Source organism: Lycorma delicatula, chromosome 2 (genome assembly GCF_047948215.1).
Source record: "Lycorma delicatula isolate Av1 chromosome 2, ASM4794821v1, whole genome shotgun sequence".
Taxonomy (NCBI): Eukaryota; Metazoa; Arthropoda; class Insecta; order Hemiptera; family Fulgoridae; genus Lycorma; species Lycorma delicatula.
The window spans coordinates 198,533,644-198,546,853 of record NC_134456.1 but is presented as its reverse complement, the minus strand read 5'-3'; the positions used below and the strand labels follow the sequence as shown (position 1 = coordinate 198,546,853).

Here is a 13,210-nt window from a genome sequence, read left to right as displayed (position 1 = left end):
GAGTTTCTACTTTTAGGCCAAGGTTATACTGAAGCAGAATCCACGTTAATAACATTTCAACCGATAATTTGATCCAACGATTAGATTTACGGTAGAGTTTAACTACCACGGACCCAATAAACTGTCATTATACAATCAGTAGATGAAAATCAGTAGGATTTATCTATTTTTATTTATCAAATGTATAACTCACATAATCATAGAATTTTTATCCCCCACATTACTTCATGAATTTAAATGAATTTCACAATTTAAAATAAAAATCAACATCAGACGACTGTGCTGGATATGAATTCTGAATGGGGACATTTACAAATCCAAATACGAAAAATCTCTTTTTCAAACTGAAAAGCACACTTTTTAGGAGAATTCCCACTTTCTTTTTTTCCTCTCTAAATTATCTTTCCTCAATCTGTTTTGGTTTTTTTTTGAAAATGAAAATTTTCAACCTCTCAACTTAAATTATTTAACTAATTTTTTGACCGGATGCAATATTAAAACATAGTTTTTTTTAGATAAATGTACGATTAGTTTTTTTCACACTAAGGTGTATATTTTTGACTTCTTTCATTCAAGTAGAAAACTACTACACACATTACGTGAAAATGTAAGGAAAACCTAGAAGATTAAACCGCAGCCAAATTTTGAAGCTCAGATAACCGTTCCGAAATGTGAGGCACCGGAATTATAATTCATTATTAATTTAGCCCGCATCGGTTTTAGCATTCACTGTGATTTAGGATTTATATTTATCGTTTTTTTTGAAAAAATATCGAAAGACTCAGATTCAAAAAGCCGTTCTTGAGATGTCACGGAAATTTACAAAAATAAAAATTACAAATTACGGACGCGTAACTAGTTTTCTGAGAAATGACGTTGTTAAATGTAATTGTATCTTCATTTTGGTAAATTTTACATGCTTATTTACAACAGTATGTTGTATATATGCTTATCTTATTTTGACTTCATATAATAAATAAAATAAAATAATTTGTTGAAAATTCAAATACATCGTAATTATTAATACAACAAATACACAATTTTACTTCCTTCCCTCATTACGTTAAAATTAAAAATATTATCGGAAAAAAGTTCACCGTTGTTAGTACATCTGTATCATCCTCTCTGCTTTTGGATTTTCTCGTCGTACCAGATAAAAATGGCAAAATCACTCGCTCAAAAATGATAAGCTCTAAAATTTCAAAAATACTTTTCACGCCAGAAAAATAAGACATTTTTCACGCTTTATCGTTTATTTCACTCAATGTACACTGCTTTTGAGATATTTAGCATGAAGTCTTACGTTATTATGAGTATAAAAATGCAGTACATAAAAAGACATTCGTATGAATCCGCTAAAAAGCAGTTTTATTAAATAAAATTAAGCGAACGTATACTTAGAAGATTTTTAAGCAACTAAACAAAAAACATCACTTCGCTCATTAGGAAAATAATAAAAATAATACACACAAACTGAAACAATACAAATTGTAAAGAAAATATTTACAGAGAATATATGGGGAGTCTGAAAATGTTTAAAAGGCTTTACTATTATCAGACCAAAGATTCACAATGTTTTGACAAAAAGATTAACAAAGACCAAAGATATATATATATATTATTATTATATAAATTATATATTATTATCGGACCAAAGATTGACAAGTTTCAGTATTATGTTTAAGAAACTGACAAGCAGTTTTTTTATTAAAAAAAAAAATTAAAATCTTTAATTATAAAAATTAAATTTTAGAACTTACACGTGATGAACTAAGCAATTACCAAGAATAAATTTGATCTTTTTCCCCTTAAAATATTTTAAAAACATAATTTTATAACTGCCCTTCAACAGGTTTTTAGTTCGGTAAATAGTTATAAACCTGTTATAGAAATATGGATTACCACTTACCATATCATAGGTTAAGTAAAATCTATTCGAAATGGATTCCATAATAACAATAAAAGCGATCTGTAAAATACAGATCTGATAGAGCAACAAAAATTATTACATATTTTGAGTGTATGTTATTGCATAGATTCTTTTATGAGAACGGTGACATCGATAAAACCATTACGAACTAGTATAACCCGCGCAAAGCAGGGTGCATACATTCATCGTCAACTTCTTAAAGGCCAAGGTCCTCCCTTTCATATGATGAACAGACACCGCATTCATTTCGAACATTTACTAGTCCGACCGGAACTGAAAAGTGAACAGAGAACAACTTCTCGCCACCACTTTCAAATAATTCAATCGGCCAGTAAAATTCTGTAGTTAGATAACATAGTACTATAATAAGATCATATAAGTGAATTTAGTCACTTATATGACTAAATATTACTTAAAAGGTGGGGGGGGGGGTTTAGATGGAGTACGTTATTTCTGATAAAAAAGAAAGCTTAATAGTTTATCAAGGCAACCACGTTGAGCCGATCAATAATAATACTTCTAACCCCACAACCCATCTACAAAACACCGCGACTTCATATACTGTTTCAATTTAATATTAAGAATCTAAATAAAATTACTACTGTTTCTTACAAGGAAACGCTGATGCATAGTTCGGCACAGGTAGCAAAATAACCATACATCAATGTTTTCCGTAACAATCATGATCCAAACATAGTCAAGAGTAAAAGTTTCAAATGCAAGCCTTACTGCTGCAGTAAGACTTGAATATTTTTTCCTCACGGAGCCATGATAACACCACAAACGACCGAGTGGGAGAGGAACCGCATAGCTTTTTATTTCGTTTAATGCAACCTATTTGAAAAAAATTCGCCGTAGAACTATTTGTTAATATTATTTACGTCATTTAACCTACTATGCCAGTAACAGATTCATTTCATGTGAGCAAAAAATAAATAACGATCGACAATTGTATTTCTTCGATTTTTGGATATCTTGTGTAGCTTTGTTGAGTCGAAGCTCCTTGGCAGTTGAGTTCCTGGAAGTGAACCGGAACGTGTTTGTACCTGATCGTAATTTTGTAATTTTAGGCCAAAATGTATTATTAATTAGTACCCAACAAAATTTTACAGTAACTTGTTATCAGTTGCTATAAAAAAGCTATCTAATAAATCTTATTTCGAATATATAAATATATTTGTGTGCCCAGATATATAAGTATTAAAAATACTTTTTTATATTTAAGTATTAAAAAATATTAATATTAGTCATTATTCTGCATTTTAAATACAAAAAATGTACATTTAAAAAAATAATTATCCTGAGAAAATTATTATTTAAATTTATTATAAGAAAGATATTTAATAGAATGGAGCATTTATAATTACTAAAAAATAAAAATAATGAAAAAGCAATGCTAAAAAATTCAATCTAGAAATGTATAAATAATACAATATGAAAAAATGTTTAATATGCATTATACTAGTGATATGTTCTAAAAAGAAGGTCGCCGAGGACGTGCGATGACAACACAACAAAATGGCTGAGCGCAAGTTAAATAATCAGTATGTTCTGGTAACCTGAAAGAATTTCCACAAGTAATACGTTTTTAGTTAATTTAGAAAGAAAACTGCTACCAATTAAAAATACGTATGAATGGAAGGAGGGGTAACTTTAAATGCGCAGTAGGTCAACACAGAGGCCAACCGTACGTATTATTCAAAGTTAAAATGACAATTTTTCTACGTTATTAAGTGTTATTCAAAGCCTAGGAATCACCGAAGAGGTGTACTAATTAAAGTACAGCATTAAACAGTGCCCGACATGCATAAATTAATAATTTCCTACAGTATTATTTATTTATTATCAATAGTAACAAAAATATGCGTGTTAATTAATAATTTTCTAATTTATTAAAATAACGAATTAAATCAACTGTAGTGTGTCAGTCGAATCGGAATACAATAAATGTGTATAGAATAATAAAGAATCGGTGCAATAAACGACGCGTAGAATACGTTTACGGCTGAATAAATGAACAAGACAATAATTGACGAATACGAATTACTAAATAAATAATTAACCGTGAATATCATTTAAAAGATTTTTTCGATTAACGAATATTCACTGAAACTACTTTTTGTTCAAAATACGCTCAACAAATCCTCGGCTTGAACATCAAAATATTGCATTCTTATAGAATGAGGTGGTTCTACTGTTGTTATACATATATATACATACACAAAAAAAAGTAATTACGTAACATGTAATTCTGTAATACTTAAATCGGTATATTACAATTCAATAAGTTAATAAAATAAATAAATACCACAAAATCTATAATAGAAAAAAATTGAAATATAATAATGCATATTAAAATAAAAATAATACAACGGAAACAAATAAATATAGAAAAAATTAAATGTCTCAATATCACGTATAAACGGACAAAGAATAATTCAGATTAACACATAAATTATTATTAACAAAATCAATATCAAGGTCTTTCCAACAGTAAACATCGACCTACGTTTCACTGTACAGATAGCATCTTTACAATATCAGAAAGGAAAATTAAACATAAAGCTGAGATTCAAAAAATAGTGCATCATTGAATTCTGAGTAAACTTTCCTCATCGATAATTAAATCTATTTGGCCAGCTTATTTTAGCTAATCTAAATACGAACAGAATTAACAGCCGTATGCAACTTCCTCCTTCCTGCTACATCACTTAGCACTACATATACACAGGGAATTCATTACAAAAACTCGTATACAAAAATATTAAAAAAAAGAAAAACCAATTATATAATTTCGATACCCAATTTTTTAATCTTAACAAAAACTAAAATACAGATAGTAAAAAAAGAGTACATTACTGCCGAAAAAAACTGCGTTTGGTAAATAAAAACGTATATAATTCTTTATCATGTCTGACCGGGATTCGAACCTAGAACTTTATGAGTCGTATATTTGAAACAGTAGCGGTTTCGGACTGTAGTAAGAACGCAGTAATAATTTTTTTCTAATTTTGAAAAACGTGACCGTATGATGATTATGTAAACAAAATTACGGATATAAAATCATCAGTAATCCAAGACCAACATGCAAAAAATGGGGTGACTAGTTCAAGATTACCATCACTTAACTCGCTATGGGGTCTACGAATCAAAAAAGACGGTGAAGTAAAAGCTCGAAATATATTCTACTCATGAACAGTAAGTATTAACTTTAGAATATTGAAATATCGCTTTCCATTTTATAAATATTGCTTTTCAACTTTGTACACAAGGCATAACAACGCGTTTTATTACAGCTCAATAAATGAAAAAATATTCATAAGAAACTTTTCAACGTTGTAGCTTTACAGGGACACTCATTAAAAAAAAAGTCATTTTATAATAAATAATTCACAATAATATGTAATAAAATACAAAAATTAACGACAGAATAATTGTTGGCAGCATACGTATACATAAAGTAGTGGTGAACTATATACTCACACTATCGTCGCGTAGCAGCAATGTCTATAGCACAAGTAGTGGGATGAAAAGTAACACAACGTGAAATGAAGACGCACGCACTATTAACTATGTCGTAAATACACGTATTATACACAAATTAATGCAGTATATTAACTACGTTCATAGATACAACGATAAATCGGATAATATATACAAGAAAATTTCTTTATTTAGAATCTAATTAATTAATGTAATATACGGTAATAACCGACACTATCACACACGCACAATTAATGAAAAAAACACACTAGTAAATAACAGCACACACATCGCTCAACAGACTTTTCGAACGAAGGAGACACTCTGAACGAAAGGTTGTTAGCTTCGATGGGTTGAGTTATAGAATAGCTAGGAGAGGGGGAAGTTTGTTGGGGAGTAAATTCGGTCGATTACGTACAACTTCGTGAGTTTCCGTCTTTCCGACCTTCCTACCACGGTCAAATTGTACTGTATATAGGCCTGCTGCATATCGCTACAAGCTAGAGGGGAGGATCTCAATTTCTCCTCCTGCCGACCATCCCTTCCCCCTCGCGTTCTATGATTCTCGCGGTGCAGCGACACATCCGTACCGTGTCGTCTAGAATGGAAAGGGGTCAAGAAGCAAAACCCATCCGTACAGTATAACACCATAGGATGGCACAAAATAGCACAGGACCACCACTAGCAACAAGCTACTTTTACACATGTGTGTATGCACCCGCGTGCTTATGCGTGTGGAAGCAAAAAAAAATCTACAAGATAATCTTGCATTTACAAAACGACCAACCCTACCCTTCAATTATTTTCTCATTCTTATATAGCAATCCTTTCACAATTTTCTTTTAAAAAATTCTTATAATTAATTTATTATTTTCCATTGAATTAAATTTAAAATGAATAATATACGTATATATGTAAAAACGAAGAGAATTGAAATTTTAATGTGCGTTAATTTTAGATTAATTATAAGTAATTTAAATTTTTATCAAAATAAAATATTATTATTATTATTAATATTAATAATTCATATATATTAATATATATATTATCATAAATAGTATATTAATAATCATCATCAATAATAAATCATGCAGATCCTCGTATCCTAACAGTTCCTTAAATGCATAAGATTATACACATAGTGGATGCTGACTTCCAAAATGTTTAAAACAAAAGGGATTAAATTAAAAATAGCATATTCTAATAAAAATGCACATATCACGAGGGATTCACAAAACTCATTTAACCAATAAAAACGTATGCATTATTTAGCAATTGTACTAACATACCTTTTAATGAATTAATTTTAGAGATTTTAATATACTCTAGGTAATAATATTACTTAACGCTAACGGGCGTTATTGAAAAAGATGATTAACTTGAATAATCAAGTCTGTATATAAATGCGATATTCATCCGCTTATGTATGCGTTATACTTAATAAATAAATGAACCACATATTTCATATAGTCCAGATTAATAAACAAAGCCTAAATAATTTCTGTTTCAAAGATTTCAGTTATATAAATTCTCACTCTCCATCCTAAAAATATTTATGATGAAATTAATTGGAACATTAAATTGAGCACCCGCGGTAATTTTTAAGATTCTGTATCCCTGTGCAGACGATATTATAAAAATTAAATATCAAAACAATGAATTATACAAAAAAAAGTAAGATATTGAAGAAACACTAATTCACTTGATCGATTTTAAGTGTATTAGTGTTCCTTCAATATTTTTTTTCAATTTTGTTAATAAAATTTAATTTAGGATTTAAAAAAATACAATCGTACAGAGATTTTACTGTACATAATAGTATAGTACAATTCAGAAAGGATGAATTCACGGCTCACTTTCCGGTAAAAATTGTTTGTGATTTATTTAGCATAATATTTAAACCGATAAATATATAAAATTTTATATATATAAATATACAAACACGTTTTAAAAAAAAATGTAAAAAACAGGTTTCGAAAAACCTCATTAAAATGCAAAAATATAATGCTTCCTAATTCTTGTAAAGTTAAAAAATATAGCTACTAACTTACAAACACTATTAATTTAACGCCGACATCGAAAAGATGAAAAATTAAAACAACAATTGAACAGTAATATATTTTATATTTTAAGAGCCTTGAAGTTAGTAATTTATATTTATTTTATAATATTTATTTAATATTATCTTTATTTGTATTTTATATTTTAACCCTGAAATCAGTTTCATTATAAAAAAAGCTTTATATTTGTTTAAAATGTGAAAAAATTCCTACTAAAAAAAAATCCCTTTCGGCACGTCGGAAAGCAGAGGTAGATTTCACCGTTGCTTAGTAGGGGATAAAAAAGATTTACACCTTCAAGTTAAGAAAAAATTCAAATTTACTCAATACGACAATGGTTGCATGTGAAAAAAGTTTCACATATTTAGCGTACGACAAGCCCCATCAACTTCTTACAATTCCAGCAACATTTTGGTCAACCCTTGCCGTAAGGGTTGGTCGTATCAAAAATTGTTTCACACAAAAGCTTTACGTAATGTTTATAGGACTAACGACCAATTTGAGTCGATTCAATACTGTGCCTATTAAGGGAGGTATGATTTTTTTGACTTCAAAACCCCATTTTTCCACCCCCCGGGCCAATTGTTGGTGATATCGAAAAGTTTTACGTAGATAAATTTTAGGAATAGCAGTAACTTTAAACGAATTCGATATTTTACTTAATAAGAAAGTTATAGCGATATTTTGTTTTTTTCGAAAAAGTCCCCCCATTTCCATCCCCATGGTCCGATTTTGTCCATTAACGAACTCCACCGAGATTTTGGGTTGTTATGTATCAATTTGAAGTGATTGGCCCTAAATTACGGTAGTTAAACGATAAAAACCTACCACCCGAGCGCGAAGTAAAAAAAAAAATAAAAAATAGATAAATTTTATTCGTAAAAACGCTGACTACATTAAAATAATTAAAATATATATATATATATTAATAAGTAATATCTTTTTTACTTTTCTGGCAGTCACAAAAATAAACATAAAAATATTGTTGAATGCGAAGCATTATAATGGAATTTTATAACATAATTCGTAGTTATTTATAATTATTTTATAATTTTATTTCATAATAAAAGGTTATGCTATTATCTATTTACTAAATAATTTAATAATGCCTCCTAAATAGTATTTAAGCAAATATAAATTCACGATTGAAAAGGCTAAAAGAGGTACCTTTAACAAAAATATTGCTTAAAATATTTTTGGCTGAAAAATATTTAAGTTAACAAAATCTTTGCTACATTCTTCAGTTCCTTGAAGCGTTGACAACTGTTTTAGTTTATATCTCAGGGGAAGTTTAATTCAAAATAATGAAATCTGGTACATAAATATTTTAATCAAAATATTTCATAATTTGATGGTTAAACATTGCATAAATAATGGTTATGCGAGCTACTCAGAGGACAAGAAAAAACTCGCTTAGACGTTTGCTCATAAGTATCAAGGAAAATATTGATCGCAAACGCGTAAAAATATACAAAATAGTATCTTATAAATAATATCTTTATTCCATATTAATGTACTACATAATAAATAAATGATATACGTGGTAGTGACGAAAAATTATGTGAGGTTATAAAATAAATTATTCAGAAAGGAGTATTATATATAAATTTTTTTCATTTTTTTTAAGCAGGACACTTGTGGGAGGAAACGGCAGGCCCTACAACCTGCCGTTTCCTCCCACAAGTATCCTCAAACAAGCAGGTTAGAACATATAATGGGGTAAAACTGCGCAAGCAGAACAGTCGTAAACCTTTGTACGATGCACGAATTCAATTTATCACAGAAAATAACACATAATAAACATACAGAATAATTAATTAATGTATCACAGAATAAACAAACATAAAAATACACAAAAATAAAATTGGAGGAAATGCAGGTTTAATCTAATTAACAGATCTACCGATAAAAAACTCATATTTTTTTTTATAAAATCATTTTTACGTTTAATTTTAAATCGATCGCTAAGTTACATCTTTACTAGAAACGGTAGCATAGTGACAAAATTGTTGTGTTTCCTAGTTCGATAGTAGTTTTGTTTTTCAGGATTAAGTGAAAGAAAGATTGTGTATTCGTAAATAGAAACGCGATTAAAAAGTTATAATTTTTAAATTATTGAAGTTTCATTTTTTACTAACAACAGAGTTAATTTAATCAATGCTACTATCATCACATTTACTAGTACCGAAAACAGATTTTTTTGAACTAAAAATGGGTCCGAATTATTTATACAGCCTGAAGATTGTAACGTCACATTTTGATACGGGAATATATACAGGCGCGAAAAACGTTTAATAAAATAACAAACTAGACGTTTTACATGGACATTAAAAAACAACAGTGATTTGTGTATTATGAACCAAAAATTAAAACAAAAAAATAGTTTACTCCTACTGTCAGGGGCAGAGGGCCAGATATTGTGAGCTTTCTTGTCTATTACCGATGCAGGGAATTATTTTTCAAAATGAAAACAAGTGAATTATAATAAAAGAATTATGTAGAAAAATAAAAAATAGAAACCAGAAATATAGAAAGGCCAAGAAGAAGCCGAATCAAGAAAAAATTTTGTAGTTTATTAACTTAACTCTTGTTGTTTGACTCCGTCTATTTTGCAACGTTTCTATACGGAATTGTTTTTGAAATACAAGAGTTCCGATTACTTTATATTAAAAGTAAACGGTTTTTAATTTTTATTATAATAGACGCAAACTGTAGCTTCCTTTGAATTTACAATTCGAATTTCGCAAATAGGCTTAAACAGAACATTTTAAAATCTATGCTGTTATTTTAATGGTAGTAGTGGTCCTTTAATTACATCATTAGATTAAAAAAATTATGGAAATATTAAGAAACAATAAAAAAAAAAATGTAATCAGAAATATTCTCCAATGAAATGAATTAGAAAATAGTGTTATAGAGGAAGAAGAGGAAGTTTAGGAGGATGAAATGGGAGAAATAATACGAGATCTGAATTTAAGAGAGCATTAAAAGATTTAAATGGCAGAAAGGCTCCTGGAATAGACGGAATACCTGTAGAATTACTGCGCAGTGCAAGTGAGGAAGCGATTGATAGATTATACAAACTGGTGTGTAATATTTATGAAAAAGGGGAATTTCCGTCAGACTTCAAAAAAAGTGTTATTAGTCATGATACCAAAGAAAGTAGGGGCAGATAAATGTGAAGAATACAGAACAATTAGTTTAACTAGTCATGCATCAAAAATCTTAACTAGAACTATACAGAAGAATTGAGAGGAGAGTGGAAGAAGTGTTAGGAGAAGATCAATTTGGTTTCAGGAAGAGTATAGGGACAAGGGAAGCAATTTTAGGCCTCAGATTAATAGTAGAAGGAAGATTAAAGAAAAACAAACCAACATACTTAGCGTTGATAGACCTAGAAAAGGCATTCGATAACGTAGACTGGAATAAAATGTTCAGCATTTTAAAAAAAATTAGGGTTCAAATACAGAGATAGAAGAACAATTGCTAACATGTACAGGAACCAAACAGCAACAGTAATAATTGAAGAACATAAGAAAGAAGCCGAAATAAGAAAGGGAGTCCGACAAGGATGTTCCCTATTTCCGTTACTTTTTAATCTTTACATGGAACTAGCAGTTAATGACGTTAAAGAACAATTTAGATTCGGAGTAACAGTACAAGGTGAAAAGATAAAGATGCTACGATTTGCTGATGATATAGTAATTCTAGCCGAGAGTAAAAAGGATTTAGAAGAAACAATGAACGGCATAGATGAAGTCCTACGCAATGAAAATAAACAAGAACAAAACAAAAGTAATGAAATGTAGTAGAAATAACAAAGATGGACCACTGAATGTGAAAATAGGAGGAGAAAAGATTATGTAGGTAGAAGAATTTTGTTATTTGGGATGTAGAATTACTAAAGATAGACGAAGCAGGAGCGATATAAAATGCCGAATAGCACAAGCGAAACGAGCCTTCAGTAAGAAATATAATTTGTTTACATCAAAAATTAATTTAAATGTCAGGAAAAAATTTTTGAAAGTATATGTTTGGAGTGTCGCTTTATATGGAAGTGAAACTTGGACAATCCGAGTATCTGAGAAGAAAAGATTAGAAGCTTTTGAAATGTGGTGCTGTAGGAGAATGTTAAAAATCAGATGGGTGGATAAAGTGATAAATGAAGAGGTATTGCGGCAAATAGATGAAGAAAGAAGCATTTGGAAAAATATAGTTAAAAGAAGAGACAGACTTATAGGCCACATACTAAGGCATCCTGGAATAGTCGCTTTAATATTGGAAGGACAGGTAGAAGGAAACAATTGTGTAGACAGACCACGTTTGGAATATGGAAAACAAATTGTTAGGGATGTAGGATGTAGAGGGTATACTGAAATGAAACGACTAGCACTAGATAGGGTATCTTGGAGAGCTGCATCAAAAAAATCAAATGACTGAGGACAAAAAAAAATACATTTTTTATTATCAGAATGAAATGGCTTACGACGAATATCCCGTTACGACGACTGACGAATTAAAAATTCAAGGTGACGTATAATAATTGACCAATAATTTAGCATAAATCAATTAATATTAATCTTATTAACAACACTAAAGAAAATCATATATAAGCTAACTAGTACAGTAGAGAAAATCACATGTATTACTTGAAACACTGATTTTTCTTTTAACTTAATTATACCAGATACTATCAAGGTACGACTCGAGAGAGAAAAATGTAGTAAATGATCTTGTCATTGATATAAAATTCATCAAGCTATCCGCAAATAGTAATAAAATATCCCGCTACATGAAGCTTACGGCCAATATTTTGCTGATAATGCTATACAGGAAATCATCAAGAATAACAGAACGAGGAAAAGACTCGTGTCTGTGATTTTTTAAAATACATTATTCATTTAATGAATAATATAAATATTCAATGAATTTACGATGAAATTCTTTCAGATATTTCATCGCAAAAAAAAATATCGAACTATACGATCATGAACTGATCAAACGCGTTAAAATCAACACAAATATCGCAAGGAAATCAAATAATTAACATACTCTTAACTGTGATCGATATTAATATCATTGATAGTTAACAGTTACCCGGTGCCAACAAGCTAACTGAAGTTATATCAGACTAAAAACTTGAAATGTTACGTTAGATTTATTCCATTTAATATACAAATAGATCTTAGTGTTTCATAATTTCTAAAGCTTCAAGAATCAGAGAGGTAGTGGACCGCAATGGAAGTTACATACGAAAACTACAACCCGTTTATAAAAAAACATTGATTTCTGAAAGAATGCCACGTTTGAAAGCAGCGAAAGCTTTTCAGCGGATAATTATTACGCATAGTAGAATAGTGCTTGAGAACAAACTTAAGCCCGCTTAGCTAGTGAATAGATGATAATCTCCCACGACCTTAAACTGACACCATTGACAATATTTCTGCCAATATTTCAACATGAAAACATTAAATTGATACATCCGTTTATTGAATTCAGTTGGTGCAATCTCAAAGTTAAATACGTTTATTTGTAAATAAGAAAAAAATAGTATTAGACCTATTTATACTTTGTTTTATAAAAATGTTGCGATACAATCTAATTTCAAATTTTAACCTTGGGATTCGGCTACAGATTGTAATCATACGATTACAAGTTTTTGAAAGAAGTTTAGTATTTCAGTGGAATAAAATACTATTAAAAAAATTAATGTACTTCGGTTTATAAAGTTTGAGCC

The 13,210-nt window shown here is 29.5% G+C and overlaps 1 protein-coding gene across 5 annotated transcripts in view; it reads right to left on the bottom strand.

The window, feature by feature from the left end:
* Positions 1-13,210, bottom strand: part of LOC142319563 (uncharacterized) — a 251,526-nt gene that overhangs the window by 147,250 nt on the left and 91,066 nt on the right. Inside the window, exon 1 of one of the 5 annotated variants that reach the window (XM_075356974.1) lies at positions 5,414-5,646. The exons of the other annotated variants lie outside the window; for them this stretch is intronic. The gene's annotated coding sequence lies outside the window, so the exon portion shown is untranslated. Of the gene's footprint in view, positions 1-5,413; positions 5,647-13,210 lie in introns of those variants that run through there. 5 annotated transcript variants of the gene reach the window in all.